At 52.0% G+C, this 16,274-nt stretch overlaps 1 protein-coding gene and 1 long non-coding RNA gene across 4 annotated transcripts in view; one reads left to right on the forward strand and one right to left on the reverse strand.

Annotated features, from left to right (window-relative positions):
- ZNF710 (zinc finger protein 710) overlaps positions 1-5,931 on the reverse strand; it is a 71,327-nt gene extending 65,396 nt beyond the window's left edge. The window contains exon 1 of one of the 3 annotated variants that reach the window (XM_006932256.5): positions 5,554-5,931. The gene's annotated coding sequence lies outside the window, so the exon portion shown is untranslated. Of the gene's footprint in view, positions 1-3,880; positions 4,011-5,300 lie in introns of those variants that run through there. The other 2 variants (XM_019831873.3, XM_023254910.2) reach the window with 2 other exon arrangements.
- A 2,692-nt stretch (positions 5,932-8,623) lies between these two features.
- Positions 8,624-14,897, forward strand: LOC109500489. Its single transcript, XR_002158052.3, has 4 exons — positions 8,624-9,360; positions 9,757-9,829; positions 11,329-11,461; positions 14,442-14,897. It is a non-coding gene; the product is annotated as an uncharacterized LOC109500489 (long non-coding RNA).
- The last annotated feature ends 1,377 nt before the right edge of the window (positions 14,898-16,274 follow it).

A 16,274-nucleotide genomic window follows, 5' to 3' on the forward strand; every position in this document is an offset into this window, starting at 1 on the left:
ACTGGTCTCCGAGCGCGGTGCGGGTCCCGGCAAAGGGAAGCAGAGGGCAGGCTCCCTGACCAGCCTCGCTCCACTGCAGACCAACAATTTCTTTTTCAGTGTTTCTGCTGCCATCCTTTCGAGGAACCCCAAAGCTCTGAATGCTCAGCTCCTTGGTGTGGGCAGGGATCCCTGACCTCAATTGTCACTGTAGGGAGGCAAAACCTGAAGTCAGTCAGCCTGGGTTCAGGTATCAGCTCCGTGCCCCTGGGCAAGTTATTCAACTCCTCTGGGCTCTAGTTTCCCCATCTGCCAGATGGGAATAACAATTTACTACCAGCACCTGCAAGGACTAAGGGACACGATATACACAAAGCATGTAGACAAGCCCGGCCCAAGATACCCTGATTATTATTACTCTCCCTCGATCCAGTCCAGTTCAAGATGTCTCTATTGTTCTGCACAATCTCCACCCAGTGGCTCCACCCATGCAGGATCGACTCTTCCCAGCTGCTCCTGCCTTACCTGTCTGGAGCTTGTTTGAAGCCATGACTCACTGCAAAACTCTGCAGGTCCCATCAATCACCTCCCTGTCCCCACCTCTGTGTGTCACTCGTGGGTTCCTACTGGGAGGGAGGTCTTTTCCCTAATGGCCCGTCCACTTACTTATTCACCAAGGATTATCGAGGGCCCACCACGTGCCAGGCCCTGTTCTGAGCACAGGGGCTTAGCCACGAACACAGACCTCCTACCCTCACGAGCTGACATTCCAGTAGGAGAGCTAACCCACGAAGAGACATCGGTTCGGGTCTCTGACTCTTCCTTACACCCCCGTTCTTCTCCGCGGACCAATCCTAAATAAATCACACACAAGAACAGGGCACGAAGGAAGCATTCCGGATCAAAAAGTGCCGAGTGTGACTTGGGAACATCCCGAGAACTAAACCGCTTGCCTCACTGAACTGGCAGACTTTGTTCCTGCTGTCCCTTGGTAGTCACACTGGCCCGTCAAAGCCTCTGGAATAGTATGTGTGTAACAGAGCCGGACAATAAAGTGCCCTGTTTACCCGTCTCATGCAGGGAGCATACGCCCACGGTTTCATGGTCTGGGAGCCCCACTCTCTGGACAGAGCCTGATTCGGGACCCCCAGCGAGAACAGAGGCCAAGGCCCTGTGTTTAAAAGCACCGGAAATGGACTCTCAAAGTTCTGGTTCAGGTACTGGCATTGCCACTTAGAGCACAGCCCCAGGCACGGAGCTTTCCTCATGCCTCAGTTTCTTTTAGGCCATCTCTACAGTGTCTTCCGGCTTTGAAGTCTCAGGGTTGAGACCAACCCTCATTAACAGGAGCCTCAGCAGATGCAGAGATTCCTTCAGTCAGCAACATGAGCCCCTGCCCTGGGACCTGGTGGGGGAGCAAGCCCAGTGAGGAGCCTGTGGGGAGCATCCTCCGGGATACACTTGACTCCTCCTCTGTTTACTTCCTCCCTTCTACCTTCGAACTTGAGCAAACTCAGATGGAAATATCTCCGGGCCGCAAGGCAAACCTAAAATAGAAGTCGTGCAAAACCTCTGGTGGTCCCATTAGTCTCCCTTCTGTCCACTCGGAAACCATCCCAGACCTTGTCTGTCTCCTGGTCTCTAGACAGCGAGCCTAAAATAAGTCTCCCCGGTAGGAAATGCCTGGTCGGGATGGAGGTGACCCAAGTACAGAACAAACGGCCTGCTGGCCGCACACCACAGGACAAGGACTCACCTAGGAATCTGCCCAGAGAAGAGTGAGCATCTGTTCTCACTTCAACTCACTGCGTCTCCCTCCAGGCGAGCCTGGAGGAGAGAAAATGTGACCCAAATGTCCAACACCCCCCTACTCAAAAGAGAGCAGCTCTCTCCCACTGCCCTCATGTGAGGAAGCCAGGTCCTGCAGGTTTCTGGAGCACTAATGCAGCTGGAACTATAGGTGACCAGCTAGGGCTCAAACAGGTGCTTGGCACAGGGTGACATGTGGCCCATGGGCCGGTTGACAAAACCACCAAGAAAGCTCTAGAAAACAATATTCACTTAAAACAAACAAGAAACATACAGTCATGCTAGGTCTCAAAAATCAAAACCAGACAGGCCCATGGCTTGATCGCAAACACTAAAAATACATGTTCTGATGTCTAATGGCAATTAGGGGTGGTTTTCTTCCCTTCTCCCACAAGACCCGGCAGGTCTTTTAAAGGCCCCTGATAAGAGCACGACAGGGATGCAGGCCCAGGGGCCCTCTACTTGGCAGAAATGAACTTTGACTGGTTTTGCTTACACGTGTACAAAGGCAGGACTCAAAGAGTAGCTTCAAAGTTGGCTGGGTGACCCCCCAAGGGTGCAAAGTCCTGCTTTGCACACCTGTGGGGGAATTTTTTGTGACTCTCCCAGGCACCCACGGGACCCGGCTACCGTCCCCTCCAGGTCGACACCGGCTAGGAGTTTCCATTTGCCCAGAAATAAAGGCGTTCAGAGTGCCCTTAGCAGTTAGGCGCTCGGCCCGGCAGCCCGAAGGTGGGCCACCAGGATGGCCATTCACTGGCCCGCTCCGACGGGGAAGGACGGGCACCTCGCAGTGTCCCAGTGAAAACGCACCCAGGCTACGGCTCTGCCTTCGCCCCAACCAACGCAGAGCTGAGAGGCAGATACATTAAGGACCGTTTCGGGTTAGTTAAAACCCACGCAAGCACCGCCCTGGCCTCTTAAATCTTCCCAAAGTACAGCTCAGACTGGAGGGAAGCAGTTGCTGCGACCATAAAAGTCATCTTAAAAGGCAAGTTGGAAAAAAAACCCCGATACGCACTAGTTAGCAAGTCCGCAGTTAGGGGGGCGGTGGCACTAGGGCCGGGTCTGTGGGATCTGCGCGCCTGCAGGGGCTGCCCCGTCGGTACCCGGGTCCCCGCGCCCACCCGGCAGCCTCGGGCCCCCCCCCCCCCGTCTGACGCCGGCGATCACACCCCACAGCTCCGTCCAATTAGGAAAATGACCGCGAGGAGACGGCGAGTGGGCAACGAGGAAGGGGAACTGAGGCTAGGGAGGCTAGGGACAGGCCGTGGGGACCCCGCCAGCCGGCGAGCACCTTCAACAGGTCCCCGGCCCGGGGCGCCCCGACGCCGGCCAGGCGGGGGTCCCGCAGCGCACGACGTGCGGCCGCCGGCTGCCCTCGGGGGGCACCCCCAGCCCCCCCCCTCAGTCCGCTCGGCCCTCCCCCGCCACCACCACCCCCCCTCCCGGGACGGCGGGGACGCGCCGTAACCGTCCCCCCACCCCCCCCCCCCCCCGCACCGGAGAATAAAGTTTGTGGGCAGCCGCAGGGGCGGGGCGGCGCGGCGAGGGGGTGAAACTTTGAGTCCCGGGCCGGGTGCGGGGGGAGCGCGCGGGGCGCCGGGACACCCACGTGCGGGCCCGGGAGCCGCCGCCGCCGCCGCCGCCTCCCCGGCCTCCCGCTCCGCCGCCGCCGCCGCCACCGCCACCGCGGCGCTTTCCTTTCATTTCTGCTTCTCTCTCTCTCTCTCTCTCTCTCTCTCTCTCTCTCTCTCTCTCTCATTCGCGCGCTCTCCTCGCTCTCGCCCTCTTTCGCTCGCTCCCTCCCTCCCTTCCCCCTCCCCCCCCCCCCCCCCAGACGCCATCTCTCCCTCTTTCCCCGGCTCTCCCTCTCTCCCTCCAGCTCCCCGGCATGAGGGAATGTGGAAGTGAAAGGAAAAGACGACATGTTTGCAGCGCGGCGCGGGCCTGCGCGCGGCCGTCCCCGGGGAGAGGCGGGGGGCGGGTCGGCCGCCGCCGCCTCGACCCACCCCCGCGCCCCCCGCGCCCCCGCCGGCGCGCCGCCCGGGGCTGCGGGGCCGGGGGCCGGGGGGCCGCGCGGGACACTCACCCTGGTCCGGGCGCGGCTCCTGCGCTGGGGGCCCTCGGCGGGCCGGGGCCGGGGCCGGGGCCGGGGCCGGGGCCGGGCCGGGGGCTCCTGGCTGCCCACCGCCCGGGCTGCTGCTGCGCGCCCGCCGCCCGCCTCCACGCGCGCCCGCCGCCTGCTCCTGCCGCCCTCCCTCCGGCTCCTCTCTTTCTCTCCCTCTCTCTCTCTCTCCCTCTCTCTCCCCCCCTCCTCTCTCCCTCTCCTCTCTCGCTCTCTCTCCCTCCTGCTCGCTCTCTCGCTCGCTCGCTCTCTCTCCCTCCCTGGAAGAAGGGAATGAGGCAGGGCTGACGTGAAGGGATGCAAAACAGCTCCTCCTAACCCAGCTCGCAGAGGAAGAGAGACAGAAAAGCAGCCCTTTTATCTCTCTTTTGTTTTCTCACTTCCTTCCACCCCCCCCTCCAGCACCCCCCTCCTGTCAGCCCAAGTTTTCTTTTCTCTTTCTACCGCAGAGAGGATTTTTCTTCCTTTCTTTCTCTTTCTTTCGGTTCAACTCTCCCACTCAAATTGAAAGCCCTGGAGGGTTTTCTTTCTCCTTTTTTTTTCTTCCCTCTTTTCTTCCTTCTTCCTCCTTTCTTATTTCTCTAAAAGGGTTTTGTTTGCTGTGGGAGTTTCGTTTGAAAATCAAGTCACGCCTTTTTTCCTCCTTTTCTTTCTCTCTCTCTCTCTCTTTTTTTTTTCTCCTCTCAGCAGAAAAGGGGAACAAAGATTAACTGAAGCGGGGGAGAGGGGGAGCGTCTGAACCTCGCATGGAAATGGGGGGCCCGGCCCTGCCCCGCACAAAGGGGGCCCGGGGGCTGCGCGCCCCCTCCCCCCTGGGAAGCCCGGGGCGTCCTCCCGAGAGGAGGGTCGGCGGGGGCGGGGGCCGCGGCGGCGGCGGCTGGGTGCCGGCTCCTTCCGAAGTGCGGGCGGGGGCCGCCGAGCCCGCCCCTCCCCAGCCAGGGGTGGAAGGCTGGGTGTGTTCTTTACTTATATATTTTTAAAGTAGGCAGATGGGCTTGGAACAAACATCCCCGCAGAGCACTGAACTGTAAAAGAGCCTTTAAACAGCTGTTTGCAGAGCCCTGGACGGCCAGACTCGAGGGAGCGGCGCGGGCTGCGAGCGCCGGGGCCGGGGTGGGAAGGGGCTCGGAGGAGGCGCTGGGATCGCCCCCCCCCCACCCCCACCCCGTCCCCCCGCCCCCGAGGGCTCTCCGATCCCGGGGCCTGGGCCGCGCCCCCCACCCCCACCCCGGGAGCGAGGCTGGGGGGCGCCGAGGCGTGGCCGTTCGCGGCGCGGGGGGTCGGGCCCCAGGCGCCTCCCCGCGGGGCCGCGGGCTTTGCCACCGCCTGGCCTCCCCCCGTCCCCCCCCGCCCCCCCAGACCCCGCTCCCCGGGCAGGCCGGACCTTCGGCTTCCAACCTCCCGAACGCCCGCCACTCGGAGCCGCTTCTCGACTCCGACGCTTGGGCCGGTCTGGAGTCCTCGGACTGAGCCGGGCAGAGCCGCCAGGAAGGGTCAATTATTCATGGGGCTCCTGGGCGTGCTCCCAAGACCTGCTCTGCCCTCAGCTTCTCCGGAGAAGTGGGGAGAAGGCAAGGGAAAAGTTCCCTGAGCAAAGTTGGCCACATTTCTCATTTTCCCAAGTAAGCGTTGAGCACCTGCTGGATGCCTGACCCACGGACGGGGGCTGCCGCCAAGGGGCTGGGGAGAAACGTGAGGTCTCCGTGGGCCCCCAGGGTTTCCGCAGGAAACAATGCCGGAGCGGGCTGCAGCCCGGGACCGGGTCATCGAGAGGAAGGAAAGCCTGAATCCTCACCCCTCCCTCTTCTCTTCCTTCCCCTTCTCTTCCTTCCTCCCGGCTGCTTCTCCTTGGCTCCACCCCTTCTCCTCATCAATTCCTCCCACACTTCCCTGCTCTCCCTGGCTTTTCACTGGAGGGTCCCTTCTCCCAGCGGGGAGCAGATGCTGAGCCCCATTGTCTCTCCCCCAGTGACTGCAGCCTCCCGGGGACGGGACCTGCCACTCTTCACCCCTCCCCCCCAGCCCAGAGGCCCGGGCCTTTAGAGACTGGAGCCCCAAGGCCACTGCCCCTCGCCCCACCCTAAACCGGCTCCCGGTGTTGTGAGCAATGACTCCAGTCGCTCAGAACGTGGTTTGTTTCTGACTGGGAGTGAGAAGACAGTAGCCGGAGACTGCTTCAGCCAGGGGGACACCATGGTTTTCACATCAGGGCACTGAGCCCGGGATGACCCCAGCGCACTGGCCCACTAAGCCCTCTAAATAGGATAGAAGGGAAGCCACATTGCTGTCATTATTTATATACTCCCCCCTCAGCGCACCTCAGCTGTGTCCTCCAAACAAAGCAAAACGCAGCTCCGATAATCAAACATTCATTTAACAAATGCTTACCGAGTCCCTACTCTGTGCCCGCTCCTGTGCTGGATGCTGAGGACCTGGCCGCCAGCACACGTGGCCCTCGCTTAGGCTTTGTAGACCCGCAGGGGAGGGGAAGAAGCCAGGAGGCCGGCAGCCGCAATGCCATGAATGAACCAAGGAGGCACCACAGAGCGTTCTTGGAACCGGGGTGATCAGGGGTGGCTTCCTGCGGGAGGTGACATCTAAAAGTAGGCCTGTGCCAGACAAACGCATGGGAAGGCACAGCCTGTCCAAAGGCCCCAGGGCAAGAGAGCACATTCTCACAGATTCTTGGAATAGCCACAAGTATTTGCTGCAGTGTGGAGTACAGTGGGGGAGTGGGGAGTGAGGAAGGTCAGGGCACACAAGTCAGGGAGGGGCGAGTGGGGACCGTGTCAGGGCACGAGTCAGGCAGCGGGGCCCTATCAGCGAGATGTTCAAATTTTAGCTTCTCCCACTTGCTAACTTCAAGAACTTGGGCGAACAACAGTCTCAGTGAATAACGTAGACTCGGTTTCCTCACTTATAAAATGGGGTCAAGAAGTCTTGCGCGGTGCAGAGACGGGGTCTTGTGTCTTAAGGGCGGGGGGCTCACTGGCTGCATTTCCTGGGCAAGTTGATGTAAGTTTCCCATCTGTAACATGGGGATGAAAACACCTGACCCCCAGGGTTGTTGTGAGGCTTAACTGAGCCCATGCCTAGCGTGTGGTGCATAAGTGCCAATACCTGGTGACTTTTATTCATTATTATTATAAATCGGGGAGTGACTGCCAGGGAGGTGCCCTTACAACCTGGGAATGACTTTACGTTCTGGGCCGAAACCAAAATGACTCACCGTGTCAGAAACGTGATGGGCTGTCTGTGGAGGAAGCATTCCTTCAAAGATGCCGTGTCCCAGTGGGTTCACTGGGACTGGGGAACGCCTAAAGCCTGCTCAGGACGGCCAGGACATCCTGGATGTCTCGGAAATTTCACATCCTGGAAATGGGAAGACTGCAGTTGCAGAGGCCTGGCCTGCTCCGTGGAGTTGTGGCCTGCCTGAAGAACAAACAAGAATTAGAAGAGGGAGGCCTCATAAAATCCAGGAGGGCCCCTCTGAGCAGACACCTGGCTGTGTTTGCTCAGCGAAGAGAAGTAGACACAGAAGTTCACACTGAGGGGGGGAGAGGGAGAGAAAGAGATTATCGACTCCTCCAGAGCCCGAATTAAATCTCTTAAAACCTCTCAGGCCTTTGCTTGGGTTCCTCATTCCCCCAGCAACCTGCAGATGAACTTGGCACCAGGAAAACGCCCCCCGGTTGGAGGCAGACACCGACGTTCCAGTTCCTGCATTGTAAACATTTTATACTTCTATTATTTCTCTGTGACACAAGTTCATTGTGAAAGAATTTGAAAATCAGCTAAGCCAAACTGAGAAAGAACCCCCTGTAGAGACATTATATTTTGGTGTATATTCTTGGGTGTTTTATACCCACATATCCACATGTAAATGCACATCATAATAAAACTCCAAAGTCAATCTTGTTAAACAGATGAATGATTACACATGTAAATATGTTATTTTCACAAAATTAACAAAAATGGCATAACCCTATACCAACTGAATTACAACCACTTTTTTTTTTATTTTCTTTAATGTTTTATTCTTGAGAGAGAGAGAGAGAGAGAGAGAGACAGAACACGAGTGGGGGAGGGGGCAGAGCGAGCGAGGGACACAGAATCATCGGAAGCAGGCTCTAGGCTCTGAGCTGTCAGCACAGAGCCCAATGCGGGGCTTGAACCCACGGGCCTTGAGATCATGACCTGAGCCGAAGTCGGACGCCCAACTGACTGAGCCCCCGGGCGCCCCTACAACGATATCTACCCAGTGATAGGCCACAAATATCTCTCCCTGTTTAGAAACACAGGGTCACTGCTAATGAATGATGCCATTCCATATATACATATATGCATGTATCTTAATTTGTTTAAACAAATTAATTGTTGCACTGTAGGATGTTTCCACTTTTATGAACCTACTATGATAAACAGATTTCTACAGGCACCTTTACGCCAGGTAGATGTCGTATTCTGGTCATCCTTTTGCATACGAGGAGCCTGACGCACAGAAATGTTACAAAAAACCCACAAAACTTCCCAAGGTCACAGCTATGGAGCGACTGAATCAGAGTTTCTAGTTAGGATTTCTTTCCAGCAAGTCTGTTTTCTCCTTTTCTTCTTCTTCTTTTTGTAAAGTTTATTTTGAAACGGCGGGGGCGGGGGGGGGCAGAGAGAGAGGGAGAGAGAGAATCTCAAGCAGGCGACGCACCTCCAGAGCAGAGCCCAACGTGGGGCCCGAACCCATGAACTGTAACATCGTGACCTGAGCCGAAATCACTGAGACACTTTTAACCGACTGCGCCACCCAGGCGCCCCGTTTTCTCCCTTTCTTTAGAGTAACTGTGCTCTCCACCTACCTCCCTGATACCTTTTTCTCTCACGGATTGCCGGTGAGAACCGGTCTGGGCAGGTGACCCATTTCCTTCTCTGGCACCTTTTTAATTTCATTAGGGTCCACGTCTGGGGGTAGTTGGGAGGCACGAAAGCAGGTCATATGTGAGACGGGGCCCGTGGCGCTGTAGTTCATAAGTTGTAAAGCTTATGTGAATGTCAGGAGCTACCAGCAAGGGCCTAGATACACAGTCCGACAGCTGCCAAGACTGTTCAGCCAAGTCCCCTCTACTTCCCCAACCGAGCGAGGAACGCCAGATTCCCACGAGAGAGGAAGAAATCAGCAGTTGTGAGGCAGACTCAGTAAACGGAGGCCTCTCCTGGGCATGCCATGGTTGCCTGCCTAGAGCTGAAATGGGAAGGAAGGTTTGTTATTATAAGGTTTACTAATCCTCATGATCTCCCCGAGGGAGGATGCATTCATGCCACAGGCCTTCCAGAATGTTCATGCCCATCTCCGAAAATCTGAGGGATCTTGTAAGCTGAGAGAAGGGATGAAACACAGCTCTCCAGTGTCTCGATTGATGTGTTCGCCAGAGTAACCGCTTGGAGATTAGCAGGTGAATATTAAAATGTTTCTTTCATTGACAGAACAGACATTTAAAAAATATATCAGTGCCTTTGCAGTGTTCAACATCTGGATTTTTAGTATCAAACCTCCCGACTGGAATCCCGCCAATGGAAGGCGTAGGACCCCAGGGTTGAATTAAAAGGGACTGCGGAGAGCGGAGGTGGACGGACGGGCTGGATGCCGGGAGACCCAGAACGGGTGGAGGGTCACTGAGAACGAGGCTAGGGACTGACGTCCCACAGAAAATGGGCACCCACTCACGGTCCTCAGAAGTATAGTAATAATTTAGGAATCACCAGGGTTTGCAGGGCAAACCCAAAGAAAAGCAAAAGTCTGTGTGGACAGGTGGGGGCAAACATCTGACATTTGCAAATTATTTTCCCAGGAGGAATGACAGGGTGCCATCGAATAATCCAGCTCCTCTGACCCCTTCCTTGTGACCGATGGTGCACATCTGCGTGAGTTAATTCCCATCATCACTTGGATCCATAATTTCACTGGCCTTATTTGCAAAAATATAAGAATAAAAATATGCCCAAAGAAACAAAGGCCATCGACCATAAACAGGAAACTGCCAGCTTCACCAAACAGTTAAAAACAAATACGTAAAAGCCACAATGACGACACGTATGGCTATGGGAGGGCTAATCAGTACACAGCCTGGAAAATAGACAAGTTTCAAAGCTACTTTAATTCAGTAACTTTCATTCTAGAAATCTGAGAGAAATGGGTGCATGGGTGTCTTAGTCATGTTAAGCATCCGGCTCTTGATCTCTGCTCAGGCCTCAATCTCAGGGCTGTGAGTTCAAGCCCTGAGTTGGGCTCCATGCTGGGTGTGGAGCCTACTTAAAACAAAACAAAACAAAACAAAACAAAACAAAACAAAACAAAACAAAACAAAACAGCACACTGGTGTCTAGAAATCTGAGACAATCAGCAGGGTGGGGGATGCCTGACTGGCTCAGTCAGAAGAGCCAAACTCAAGTCATGTGACTTGAGTTTGAGCCCCATGTTGGATGTAGAGATTACTTAAAAATAAATAAGTGAACTTAAAAAAAAAAAAAAAGAATCAGCGAGGTGGACAAAAATGTATGTTAAGGGTGTTTATCAAAGTATTATTTATGTTGGCAAAGATTGCAGACAAAAAAAATAAGGAGAAGGGAGGAAGTAACCTAAGTATTCAACAATGAGGAAATGTTTGAAGAGCCTATGGCATGCACATTTGATGTAGTACTTTTTGGCTATTAAAAACCATGTTTTTGGGGCGCCTGGGTGGTGCAGTCGGTTAAGCGTCCGACTTCAGCCAGGTCACGATCTCGCGGTCCGTGAGTTCGAGCCCCGCGTCGGGCTCTGGCCTGATGGCTCAGAGCCTGGAGCCTGTTTCCGATTCTGTGTCTCCCTCTCTCTCTGCCCCTCCCCCATTCATTCTCTGTCCCAAAAATAAATAAACGTTGAAAAAAAAAATAAAAAAAAACCACGTTTTTGAAGAATATTTAATGACATGGGAAATGTTTGTAATCTGCGCGAGATACAAAATTGCATAGGCATCAGAATTATATTTTTGTACAATTTTGCATATACATATAGATTTATCCCAAAAAACACATATAAAATGCTGGGAAGGAAACACAAACAACTTTCGAGAGTTATTTCTGTCTGTGGGAATTATAGGTGATTTTTATTTTCTTCTTTTTCTCAGTCTGTTTGCCGAATTTCTATGCTGATAATAATCTTATTTTTTTTAATGTTTTTTGGGGGGGAGGGCAGAGAGAGAGAGGGAGACAGAAGATCAGAAGCAGGCTCTGCGCCGTCAGGGCAGAGCCTGATAGGGGGCTCGAACTCACAAACTGTGAGATCGTGGAATCGTGACCCGAGCCGAAGTCGACGTTTAACCGACTGAGCCACCCAGGCACCCCTGATTGTATTATTTTAAGCAATGAAGATCTCTTCTCCTTAGGCGGCAGTGAAAAGACCCAGGCCAGACCCTCAAGGGGCTTCCAGTCCCTAGAAGCGACAGGCGAGCAAACAGGAAGTTAATTCTGCAGGACGCAATTAGGTCTCCTCCCTTGGGAACGTTCGAAGACCTAACGGTAAAGAGGAACTAGCGTTTTGGTTGCTGCTGGTTTGGGCTCCGGGCTGAATAGACTATCTATTGTGAAAGTGTATTGTGCACAAGGAGAATGGGGCTTTTTATGAAGGGAAATCAAGAGGGTGCCCGGTGGTAGGGTGGTAACCGCTAGGCGCGGGGAGGAGGAGGCAGGCCTGGGGGTGGTGGGTGGGCCGTGGGCAGGGCTGCCCTGAAGGCCTACGTGCGGGTCACGGTGTCCAGGACTCGCCGAGTCCTTGGCGCTGTGTTCATCGACAGGAGCTCAGCAAATGTCTACTGTCCCTCCTAAGAAAAGATGAACGAATAAGCATATGGCATCAGGGATCACGCTCGTGAATTTCCTTTAAGGCATTAATTAAACATGTTGTCTGGAAAAGAAAGACTCCATTGTGAAGCCATGATGCCAAGCAAGACAGGAGGCGAATTTATAGTCTTCACCAAGGCGGCAAGGGGTGTGTGTGTGTGTCTGTGTCTGCTTTCACATCAGGAGGGACCTGAGTTCAAGTTTGAATGCGGCCACGACTTGAGTCTCAGGAGCTCTTGGCTGTGGCAACTTGCCAGCTGTGTGACCTTGGCCACACTCTGCCTCTGAAAGCTTCACTGCTTGGAAAATGGGCTGAGGGCAGCCTAGGCTCAAGAAGGTCAGATGAGATGATGCCTGCAAGGTGATGCTGTGTAGACAGCAAAGCACTCTGCAAACAGAAGGGGCTTTTAATGTTAGCATGATTACCTGTAACACCCCCAGGCATCACCTGCTTGGCAGGGACAGGGGAGGGGTACCTCAGGGTGATGGCTCGGCTGTGTCGAATCTTCAGACACGAATTCTCTTCTTGGTCTCCTTCTTCTGCCTTTAATCTTCGCCTCATCAACAAACATTTACCGAGAATCTGCCCTGTGCCGGCCACCCTCAAGAGTCTCCCGGGCAACCGAGGGTGACGCGTGTAAGACTAGTGATGACTTAGGCAGGAACAGGAGAGCCCAGCTCTTGGCTTTGGGAAGACTTCTTAGAAGCGGTGACGTTTGAAAGGAGTCTTGAAAGAAAGGCGGGAATCCGCTCAGCCAAACAAGGGAAGAGTCTGAGCAGGGAATAGACTTTAGGAAGTTCCTTACCCCCCAGTTTCCTGCTCTGAGGCATCCTACCTCACTGCTGAAGGAGACAATCCATGCAAAGGGCCTTTCCCAGAGCCTGGCCCCTCGTTGCTCCCGAAAAAAAGCCCGTTCTTTGTCCTCTTGGCATCAAAGTCACTTCCCCTTAAGCTTACTTCTTGTTCACAGACTGCTCTTTTCTCCCAGTTCCTGGAGGTACTGACTCTTGGCTTGGGCTGCAAGCTCCTCAGCCTGTTTTCCAGGATCCACAAAATACTTCTAAAAGTGGAATTTTCGGGACACCTGGGTGGCTCGGTTGGTTGAGTGTCTGACTCTTGATTTCAGCTCAGGTCACGATCTCTCGCTTGGTGGGATCGAGCCCCAGGCCTGCCCTATCAGCACAGAGCCTGCTTGGGATCCTGTCTCCGCCTCTCTGCCCTTCTCCCAGCTTACAAACTCTCTCTCTCTCTCTCTCTCAAAATAAATAAATAAACTTAAAAAAAAAAAAGGAGTTCTTTTTGCTTTTTACAAAAATGTTTATTTAGGGGCGCCTGGGTGGCTCAGTAGGTTCATTGCCTGACTTCGGCTCAGGGCATGATCTCTCAGTCTGTGAGTTCAAGGTCCACATCAGGCTCTGTGCTGACATCTCAGAGCCTGGAGCCTGCCTCGGATTCTGTGTCTCCTTCTCTCTCTATCCTTCTCCTGCTTACACTCTCTCTCTCTCTCTCTCAAAAATAAATAAAAATTTAAAAACTGTTTATTTATACTGAGAGAGAGAGAAAGCGAGACAAAGAGAGAGAGAGAGCACGCACAAGTGGGGGAGGGGCAGAGAGAGAGAGAGAGAGAGAGAGAGAGAGAGAGAGAATCCCAAGCAGGTTCCACAATGTCAGCACATAGCTGATCATGGAGCTGGAACTCACGAACAGTGAGATCATGACTGAGCCAAATTTGAGTTGGAGGTTCAACTAACTGAGCCACCCAGGGCCACCCACCCCTCCCACAACAAACTGGAATTTTCAACCTTAAAGAAAATTCCAATAAATTTGATTTTTTTAATTGAGAGAGAGAGAGAGCACAGCGGGGGAGAGGGGCAGAGGGAGAGAGAGAGAGAGAGAGAAAATCATAAGCAGGCTCCATGCTCAGTGTGGGGCCTTGATATGGGTCTTGATCCCATGACCCTGGGATTATGACCTAAGCCGAAATTAAGAGGCAGACGCTCAACTGACCGAGCCACCCAGGTGCCCCCTTCAATAAATTTGAAATAGAGACATCATATGGGCCACATCGTTTGTTTACGATATGCTAAAAGTAGACATAAATGTTAATTGACAATTTAAAATTCTCCACAATAGCTCTTAGATAAAGGAGAAAACGAAGAATAAAATGTTCGTTTGGAAGATAACAGGAAGAACCAAATCTACCAAAACCAACAGTGTGTGTGCAAAGCGTTACTCAAAAAGTTATTTAGCTTTTAAGATGATTTTACTATTAAACTCAGAAAAAGTTAAACGAAACACTCATCACACAATTTAGAAACATTAAAAAACAAAACCCCAAACAAAAATAAGGAAGCGATCGGGAAAAAAGCCAAAAAGAACAGGAAAATGGAAAACGGTCCCATTGATGCATGTGTCCTTGAGTTGGTTCTCTTTGTAAAAGTGATCTGAAAAATACAATGGATAAACATCACAAAGAAGAAAAAGAAACACACAAGAACACAAGGTGAAAAATGGTGGGAATAACAAACAGATCTTAAAAAGAAAAATATAAAAGGATCTTACATGAAGTTGCTGACAAATCTGAAAACTCCAATGAAATAGGTAATTTTCTTTCTTTAAGTTTTTTTTTTTGTGTTTTGTTTTGTTTTGTTTTGAAAGAAAGAGAGAGAGAGCGCGCACAGGGGACAGGCAGAGAGAGAGAGAGAATCCCAAGCAGGCTCCACACTGTCAGCACGGAGCCTGATGCGGGGCTCGAACTCACCAACCTGGAGACCATGACCTGAGCCGCGATCAAGAGTCGGACCAAACCAGGCGCTTAACCCACCTAGCCACTCAGGCACCCGGAATAGGTAATTTTCTGGGGAAAAGAAAAAATGGAGAAGTTCCTCGGTTTGACAGAATCAAAAGTAGAAACTCTAAAGTACCTCCTTCAGTTTCTGCTCGGAAACACCCTGGACAGACAGCGGTCCCCAGGCCCACTTTCCAAAGCCCCACGCCCCCCACCCCCCTGTGTTTCCATTTTCCCCACAGCGTTTCACACCATCTGATATGACATATGCCTAATTGCTTACTTGTTTCCCTTCCTCTCTCCCCACTGGAATAGGAGCTTCCTGCGAAGAGAGAATTTTTTTTTTTAATTAAACTTTTTATTTTGACATAATTGTGTTTTTTTTAATTAAATGTTTTATTTTGAGATAATTGTAAGAAAACTGTGTGGCTTCCTGCTGTATACCTACTGCACAGAACCTGGGCCTGGCACGCAGCAGGCATTTGAAATAAATACTACTTTAATGAATAAATGCATTGAGGAAGGATTTAGGAAAGGTATCAAGAACACTCTCCCCCAGAGTTCTCAGTCCAGAGGGTTTTACTGGGGCGGGGGAGGGTGTCTTTTATAGTTTTGAGGCGTGAGGAACCCCGTGTTCTATAAGTCAAACCAGAATATAGCATTTTCTATGTGAAGAAAACTGCCTTTTTTTTTTTTTTTTCCAAGAGAATACTTGAATAGGGAGAGACAGACCCCGCACCTGAGGTAAAGGTTGAATAATGTGCATGTAGAAAGGTCAAGTGAATTTACAAGCTTAGCGCAAATCTGAATGTGATTCTCTTTCAAACTTTTACCAAAAGATTATAAAATTCATTGAGCAACACAAACAGGTAGAATTTCAAAGACAATTTTGTACAACGCGAGTAAGAATGGAGGGAACAGATCTCTATATAAAACATATTGGAAAATTACAATATTTAAAATTGGGTGCTATTAGGGCAAAGATGTCGTTATTTTATTATTTTTTTGTTTAAGTTCTTCTTGAAAGGGTGTACAATTATTTTAATAGGTTAAAGTAGGTAGCTCAGAAGACAACAATCCACGGACTAATTTAACAGGTCACCAAGTACTGTCATCGGAAGAAGAGGGTTATTGTTATTTTTACTTTTAAAGTTTATTTATTTTGAGAGAGAGAGAGAGAGAGAAAGAGAGAGAGAGAGAGAGAGATTTCAGGAGGGGCAGAGAGAGAGGGAGAGAGAATCCCCAGCAGGCTCTGCACTATCAGCACGGAGCCCGACTCAGGGCCGGAACTCATGAACTATGAGATCATGACCTGAGCTGAAACCAAGAGTTGCTCACTTAACGGACTGAGCCACCCAGGTGCCCCCAAAAGAGGGTTATTTTAAAAATTATTTTGGACTGGCATGCCTGGATGGCTCAGTTGGTTAAATGTCTGACTTTGGTTCAGTTCATGATCTCACGGTTTGTGAGTTCGAGCCCCACGTTGGGCTCTGTGCTAACAGCTCAGAGCCTGGAGCCTGCTTCAGATTCTGTGTCTCCCTCTTTCTCTGCTCTCCCCTCCTCACCCAGTTGTACTTGGTCTCTCTCTCTCTCTCAAAAATAAATAAACATTAAAAAAACCAAAAAAATTATTTTAGGCTAACAGCAGTTGAGGTGGGGGGGGATTCTATTCTTACCTTACATAATAATACAGCAAATAGCTT

Source organism: Felis catus, chromosome B3, assembly GCF_018350175.1.
Source record: "Felis catus isolate Fca126 chromosome B3, F.catus_Fca126_mat1.0, whole genome shotgun sequence".
NCBI lineage: Eukaryota > Metazoa > Chordata > Mammalia > Carnivora > Felidae > Felis > Felis catus.